The sequence below is a fragment of the Eubalaena glacialis genome, chromosome 19 (assembly GCF_028564815.1).
Source record: "Eubalaena glacialis isolate mEubGla1 chromosome 19, mEubGla1.1.hap2.+ XY, whole genome shotgun sequence".
Taxonomy (NCBI): domain Eukaryota; kingdom Metazoa; phylum Chordata; class Mammalia; order Artiodactyla; family Balaenidae; genus Eubalaena; species Eubalaena glacialis.
In genome coordinates, this window is record NC_083734.1 from 26,818,110 (window position 1) to 26,826,257 (window position 8,148).

Genomic DNA, 8,148 nt, shown 5'->3' on the forward strand with positions numbered 1-8,148 from the left:
CTGGAGGGGAGGCTTCGTTTTCTTCTCCACCTTCCTGTGCAGACGAGACCCTCGCCTTTCTCCCACCCTCTGGGCCTGCTCTCCCTTGCAGGTGTTAGGCCTTCAAAAGACCATTTGCTCCCCGTTTCTCCTCCTTGCCTGGTCAGCTTCCGCCCTCTTTATCTCCTCTCCTTCAAAACTCTCTTCCATCCGTACTCCAGGAAGCCCTCTCTGATGGACCCCTGTGACTCTGAGGCCGCCACTGCAGTATCTGTTAGTCTAGCCCCATAGGCCCCTCAACCCCACCCAGGACTACTATGCTCTTATTGCTACAGTTTTGTGAGCTGTCGGGATGTGTGGAGACGTAGGCATGTGTTCTGCATCACCTGTCTGATCCAGGGCTTGCTCAAGTAAGAACCCCCGTCCCCATTAGGCCTGAAGCCTTGCACCTGCTTTAGGTACGCGCTGCTCACTCACACCAACCAACGAAGCTCCCATGCCCTGCACGTGTATCTGTGTCTTGCCTATCAGACTGGGGGGCCCTGAAGACAGGGCTGTGTCCTTTTCTCCTCAGGTTCACCTTTACCTGCCCACAGCCCCAGCTTGGCACACAAAGGTGGCTGTCCCCAAGGTCGGTGAGGTGGGGTGAGGCTGGGGATTAGGAGCCCGGAGCCCTCCCGGAGGCCGAGCCCAGGCCCAGCAGCCTCAGCCCCCTGTTCTGGTCCCACTTTGTTTCTGACGCCAGCTGCCCCACCGCTACTCCTTCTTAGCGTGGCCCCTACCCCTTCTCCCCTTTGGCTGTCTATGAGCAGGTACGAGGAGTGTCAGAACTGGAAAGGACCACGGAGGACACTTTCTAGCAGAGTCCAAGTGAGCCCAGGCTGCCCACTGAGTGCCTGGCTGACCCCAGACCTGCCACCAAGGGGCAGAATTTGAAGAATGGACTTGAACTCCTCTCTCCTCCACAAAGAGAGGCCTCCTGTCTCAGGCGCCTCCTCGCTCAGTGACCGGCCGTCATCAAGGTTTAGTTTCTCTCATCCTGGGGAACTCTGGAAGCAGGAGTGGGAGCCGTGTCTCTCTCAGAGGTGCCTGTGTTCCGAAGCCACTCCCACCTCCCCCCAGTCACCCTCCCAAGCACGGGCCTCAGATTCCCAAGTGAGCCTTCCTGGGTATTTCCGGGGAAGAGGCAGGGGTGTCCAGGCGTGTGCAGCGGGCCTTCCGCAAAGCGTATCTGTAGGCCTGAGCTGGGGCGTCGCCCCCAGTGTGTGTGTATGGCTCTGGGCCTGCTGTGCCTCTCTAGAATGGGGACTGCGAGTCCTCTGGGCTCGTCAAGCTGCGCGCGCGCGCGCGCGCGTGTGTGTGTGTGTGTGTATGTGTGTATCTGTGTGTATGTATGTGTGTGTGTCTGTGTGTATGTATGTGTGTGTATGTGTATCTGTGTGTATGTATGTGTGTGTGTCTGTGTGTATGTATGTGTGTCTGTGTGTCTGTGTCTGTGTGTGTGTATGCACGTGTGTATGTATGTGTGTGTGAGTGTATGTGTGTCTGTGTGTGTGTGTACGTGTGTATGTGTCTGTGTGTATGTATGTGTGTATGTGTGTGTGTGTGTATGTGTGTCTGTGTGTATGTGTATCTGTGTGTCTGTGTGTCTGTGTGTGTGTCTGTGTGTATGCACGTGCGTGTGTGTGTGTGTATGCGCGTGCGTGTGTCTGTGTGTATGCACGTGTGTGTGTCTGTGTGTGTCTGTGTGTGTATGCACGTGTGTGTCTGTGTGTATGCACGTGCATGTGTGTGTATGCACGTGTGTGTCTCTGTGTGTGTCTGTGTGTATGCACGTGCGTGTGTGTGTGTGTGTATGCACGTGCGTGTGTCTGTGTGTATGCACGTGTGTGTGTGTGTATGCGCGTGCGTGTGGGGGGGGCATGCCCGCGCACAGGCATCCACTGCTTGTCCCTCAGGTTCCCGTTGCTCAGTCACTCAGGCCACACCTGTGGGTCATGCAGCCCCGAGCAGGGCTTCTAGTCCAGTGCTCCTGTTCCACTCACCTGGTGGTTCTTACTGTCTCTGTGTCCTTATCTCAGACCCTGCCCCTTCCTCGTCCTTGATTTTGTTTCTGGTGTCCCTGTTCTCTTGGTTTGAGGCCCAACAGGGCTGGGGGACAAGTCCAGGGTACGGAGGCTCTGACCCGCCCCCCGACCCCCCCCGACCCCCGGCCCCCGGTCCCCGGTCCCTGCCCCAGTTCCAACCTTCCTCAACCCCAGCGTCAGGGTGGAACGAGTGAAAGCCCCAGCCCTTCCAGAAACCGCCTGACCCTGGAAGCTCTGTGGATGGAGAGGCTGGGCCTCAATCTCTCTCCTAGGGGGAAAAAAAAAAATCAGTGTTGGTCTTGGCCTAGGGCATTGAGGACAAACAGAGGAAAAGCAGCCTGTGATGTCACAGAGGAGCAGGCCTCATGGATGGCCCCACCCTGCTCAGGACAGGAGAGAGGCCCGGTTGGGGCTGGGGACTGTTGAGGGACAAGTGTGTCTCTCAGAAGGAAGCTCAGGTCTGACTTGCCGCAGGTCACATGCTGAGGGAGCCTGTGGCAGAGCTGGGCCCCAAAGCCAGGCCCCCTGGCTCCCAGCCTGTGACTCTTGTTTGCCGGGACAAAACACGTCTGCGGTGGTGACTCTAGGGGTGCTTTAGACAGAAGGTCGGGGTGGGGAGGGTGGGCAAGATGCTCACGGAGGAGGGGCCCTGAAGGGTGAGGGTCCAGGAACCCAGGTTACTGCACGACTTTGATATCCTTATCTTCTTATCGCCTAGGGCAGCCACTTCCCCTGCACCCAGGGTCTGGAGCAGTGGTCTGTTAAAGGAGCACTGTCCCATTTCTGGCCAGCTCGCCTTCCTCACCACTGTCTCTTCAGACCCTGCAGGCGAAGGACCCTGTTCCCCGTTCTCTGTCCCATTTAGGGGCCGGGAGATGGATAACAATTTTCCAGGTTGAGGGCTGCCGGTCCTGAAGGAAAGGATGCAGGGCGATTTTCCTCCCTGCTGCTTCCCCCTGATGCCAATCCTCTTCTGGGCCTCTGAATCTGAGAGTTCCCACAGTCTCTGTGGGCCTGACCCGGAATGGGGGACCCAGAGAAGATGCCCGTGGCCTTCTGGGAAGGAGTCACTGGGTGATTCTCGTCCACTCCTCGCCGCTTCCCCACCTCCTTACCCCTGGCTCAATCCATTCGTCTTGATTCCAGAGCCAAGCCCACTGAGGGGCTTGGAGAGCCTTGGGGAAAATGTGTGACCCGGACCCAGTTCACCCCAGCCCCCCACCCAGGCCCACACCCTGTTTCCCACCCCCCCAGCCAGGGGCCCCGGGATGGGCAGCTTCCTGCCTTCCCCATGGGGAAAGCGGGGGCGGCATGCAGGTGGGCGGGCCCCGTGCCCACATCCGGTAGCTGCTTAGAACCCCACCTCGGAGCCTCCTTCCCTCCAGTCCTCCAAGCCCCATGGCACCCAGGCCCTGCCTGAGACCCTAGATCTCACCACTGCTCTGCCCTGCCCCCGTATCCCTACAGGCCCTGAGGGAAGCATGAACACTGAGTCTAGTGCCAACGGGCCCACCGGGCCCAAGTGTGACCCCCTGACCATGCTGAGGGCGCAGGCCTGGTCTCCTGCGGGTGGTGCTGGGCGGACGGGTGGCTTTGCGGGGTGCTGAGGACAACCGACTGCCTGGAGGGTACTGTGATGTGCTGGCCCAGAGCCCCGTCAAACATCTGCACCTCTGTGGCCTCTCTGGGCAGCACTTTTAGAGGAGCCACGGCCTGGTCTGAACGCCACTGCTGTCCCGAGGGGAAGGGAGTCTTCTGGGCTGGGGTCAGCGGGGTAGGGCTCCGAGAGAGGGTTCTTTTCTTGTGCTGGAATTCAGGCCTCTGTCTTGGGTCCTCACCGAAGGGCCTGGCAGGGAGCCCTTATGTCCTGGGGTCACCCCTGTGGCAGTCTCAGACTCCTAAACTATCCCTGGAGCTGGTGCCATGGGGGAAGGGCAGGCCTGGGGTCCCGGAAGCCACCTGCCCAGGGTGTGTGCGACGTCTCTTCAGCCCCCCTCCCGCCAATACCCAGCCTCGTCTCTGGTTTCCTGTCGGTCTGTCCTCCCCAGGGAGGGGAGGGGCGGCTAATCGGCACCGCGGTGTGGAGGCGGGCTCCAGGACCGTTGGGCGCCCTGAGATCTGACCCACGTGGCCTCGGGGTTATAAGCCCTGCCCGCCCTGAAGGGAACCCCACTTGGGAGCCTGGAGCACAGGGCTTGCTCCCTTCAGCCCGGCAGCATCAGGTAAGGATCCGAACCTTCACTTCAGCCCCAGCCGGGGCTCCTTGACTCTGGGCCTCAAGGGCCGATGAGGGGCTGGGGCCACAGGCCCTGGGTGGAGACGTGCTCGGGAGGGGCTTCGGAAGCTTGGGTGCCAAGGCTTACTAGCAGAGCTCTAGGCAAAGAGGTGCAAGAGCCCTCAGCTCTATGACTTCTGTGGTGGGCCAGCCCCTCAGGATGCCAGGCCTTGACTTCCCTCTAGACAAGGAGGGTAAGAGGGCTCCTGGCCCCCAGTGAAGAAAGAGGGGTCCAAGGTTTCAAGGGACAAGGGCCAGAGAGTAGGGTGGGGATGGCAGAGGGGGGGGCAGAGGCTGAAAAGTGGGACTCGCTGTCAGTGAGTGGTGCTAAGCGCCTCCCTCCACTCAACGTGGTCTCCGTCTCTGTCAGGAGAGCCTTGGGCTCCTGGCTGGGGAGCCTCGGGGGTGGGTGGTGAGGGAGTCGGGCCCTGGGCTGCGGAGGAGTCTGGGGCCCCAGGCCTCGGGTCTGACTCTGGAGGGCAGGGCGGGTATGGCTGGAAGGGGTCACCCAGGGGGTCAGAACTGGGGACTAGGGTGAGGCCTCCAGAGTAGCCGTGGTCTCTACCTGATCGTCCCCGAAAGTGGGGGGGATGGGGTGGAGCCCGGGGGGGGGGGAGGGGAGGGAAGAGGGAACCAAAGAGGAAGTGGGGGGAGGGAGGTAGAGGAGGCCGGGTCTGGCGCCATGCTGAGTCACCGCCCACAGGGCCCAGGGCGGGCCCTCGGGGCCACGGGCAGGGCGGGCAGGGCAGCGGGGTCTCAGGGAGCCACGGAGAAGGCTGGGGGCCCTCGAAGCAGGAGTCAGGAGGAGGAGCGGGCGGCCTGAAGAGTACCTGCCGACGGACAGACAGACAGTGCAGTCACCCATAAAGTAGAAAGCACTACTAACAGCACTGGAGGGTGTAGTGTTTCCTACTTTATGGATGAGTGTACTGTGGGCTTCAGAGACCACGCCGCCGCCGCCCGCCACCGAATTCCTCCGCGTTCGGGACCGCGTGTGACAGGTGAGCCCCTCAGGTGCCCTCCCCACCCCGCCCAGACCCCCGAAAGGTCGCCACTGCCCCCCATGGCCTGCCCCTCCTGGTTCCGGCCAACCCAGGAAATGCCGCGTCAGCTCCTCGGCTGCCCCGAGGGCTGGCAGGGTGGACGTCTGGACCTGATGCAGCTGGGGAGAGGCCCCAGTGCAGGCCCAGCCACCAGAGGACAGATGCCAGGATGAGGAAGAGGCGGGAAAGGAGGGGAGATGGAGGGGAGCGGGGGGGCGTGCCTGGGACCCCAACACTAATAAAGAATGGACTCTGCTGCTGTTTTGTCTGAGACTCTGTTGCTGGAGTTGGGGGTGGGATGAATGGGCTTAGCAGGCACATGGATGCGGTGGGTACACAGAAGGGCTGGCGGGGGAACCACTCTCTCTCCTGAGAGAAATGGGTTTGGCTCTGCCTATGAGACCAGAAGAGGGCTCTGGGCCTGGTCGGGCCTCAGCCTGAGGAGGAAGGGCATGCCTGGGCCGAGGACCTCCCTGCAAACTGAGGAAAGTGGGCAGGACTTCGAGGGGCAGGGCTATGAGGGGCCCTCCCGCCTTTTACCCTAGCTCTGGCCCTGCCCTGCCCTCCCCCTGCTTTTCACACCCCCAAACTGAAGGCTGCCTACCTCTAAGTTCTAATCTTAGAAAGTCTAGGGGGTCCTTTTTTTTTTTTTTTAAAACATCTTTATTGGAGTGTAATTGCTTTACAACGGTGTGTTAGTTTCTGCTGTGTAACAAAGTGAATCAGCTATACATATACATACATCCCCACATCTCCTCCCTGCTGTGTCTCCCGCCCACCCTCCCTATCCCTAGGGGGTCCTGTTAGTATAAGAATTGGGCACAAACTCACCGTGGCTCGCACAAAAAACATCTTATATGTAGACAAGGGCAAAGATGCTAATATGCAAAGCATACACCAGCACATGAGTGCATTTACACAGAGGGCCCCATACACACAAGCTATCAACACACGTATAGGGAATTCCCTGGTGGTCCGTTGGTTAGGACTCTGCGCTTCCACTGCTGGGGGCCCGGGTTCGATCCCCAGTCGGAGAACTAAGATCCCACAGGCTGCGTGGTGCGGCCAAGAGAAAAAACACACACACACACACATTTACAGTGGTATATATACACGTGACATGGCCGGCATGTCACACAATGACACCCAGGATATACCCACACTCAGGACACATACATCTTCAATAGTACACACATGCAGTGATATAAACACATATGATGTGTGTCACAGATAAAAGAGCATATGAATACACACATGGTGACATTCACATAATAAACACATTGGTTCTGTACACATACGCATATAATGACACGTTCATACACGATAAATATACAATAGAGACATAGTGATATATATATCTAGATATATAGATATCAGTAAAACCATGTCATTTATGTCATTACATATTCTCATGACTGTATGAGAGTGTGCCATTATATATTGTGTAATGTCATCCATATACATTTATCATGACATACGTGTTGTAATTTATACACTCACACAATCATAGCCTCACATATCCATCCCAGCGCATGGCACTGTGGCAAGGAGATATATACACAGTGGCACATACACAGAAACATGCATACCTATATACCCAATGAGACCCATAGACATAATAGCACACACGCATACATACATATATCTGTGTGAGTATGTATATAAAATAATACAGTGTCCCCCCACATATATAGAGACAAATTTATGTCTATCCTGTATATGTGTACTATATACACACATGCACCCTGACATAAACATCAGTGACACACATCATGCAGTGGTGCACATATTGATCTGTACACTGATTTAGGGAAGTGAGGAGGTCACCTCTTTCTCATGCCCCGCCCCCCGCCCCCCAACGGTTCCATCAGCTCTGGCCTGGGTGGAGCCCACCGTCCATGGCTCTGTGGCTCAGTGTGGCTGGTGCTATTCCAGAGGGGCACCACACGGGGGCCCCCGACCTTAGGCAAGACTGGCTTGAGTCTCAGGTTCAGTTGGACTGAGTCTCAGGTTCAGAGGCCTGAGGCCCTTGTCGACATCCATGTCTCTGGGGACTCCACCTAGGCCTCTGCGCCCATATAGAGGCTGGCTTACGGGTCTGGGAGTTCCACATCCTTGTCCCCAAATGCCATTTTCCCATAGCAAAAAGGCCCAAGACTAGACAGAAGATGAGCTTCCTGACAGTCTGGGGCTAAGCCAGCCCAACAGGCCGCATGGCCTTCCCTGCTGGCCCGAGATGGCCAGGTTGCCCCCAAAATGCAACCTGCCAGGAGGAAGCGAAAGCAATTCCCTCAGCCTATTTCCACCTCTGTCTCTTTGCTCCTATCTTCTTGTTGTCATTACCTTGATTTCCCTGTCTCTCTCTTTGTTTCATCTCAAATCCCATCTTTTCTATTCCTGCCATTCTCCATGGCTGGATCCCTTGTCTATCTGTCATACCAACTCCCGTCTCTGTCTCTACCTGGCTTGGGCTGGGACTGATGTGGGGAGAACTGTCTGCAGCCCCCCTGTCTCTGTACCCTGGAAAATGTGGGTGTGTGTGTGGGAGGGGTGGGAGGTCACATGTTGGGGGCACTGGGCCGAGATCCTGTAAGGAACCTGCTCTTCCCTCCGTCCGACACTGCCTGCCGGTCCAGCCCACCAGTCCAGCGCCATCACCATGGAAACCAGCAGCCGACTTCCTATTGGTGGGCAGGAGGGGAGGGGGGAGGGGAGGGCTGGCTCTCCCTCTCTCACCCCCTTATTCTGAGGCTCAGCCCTCCTC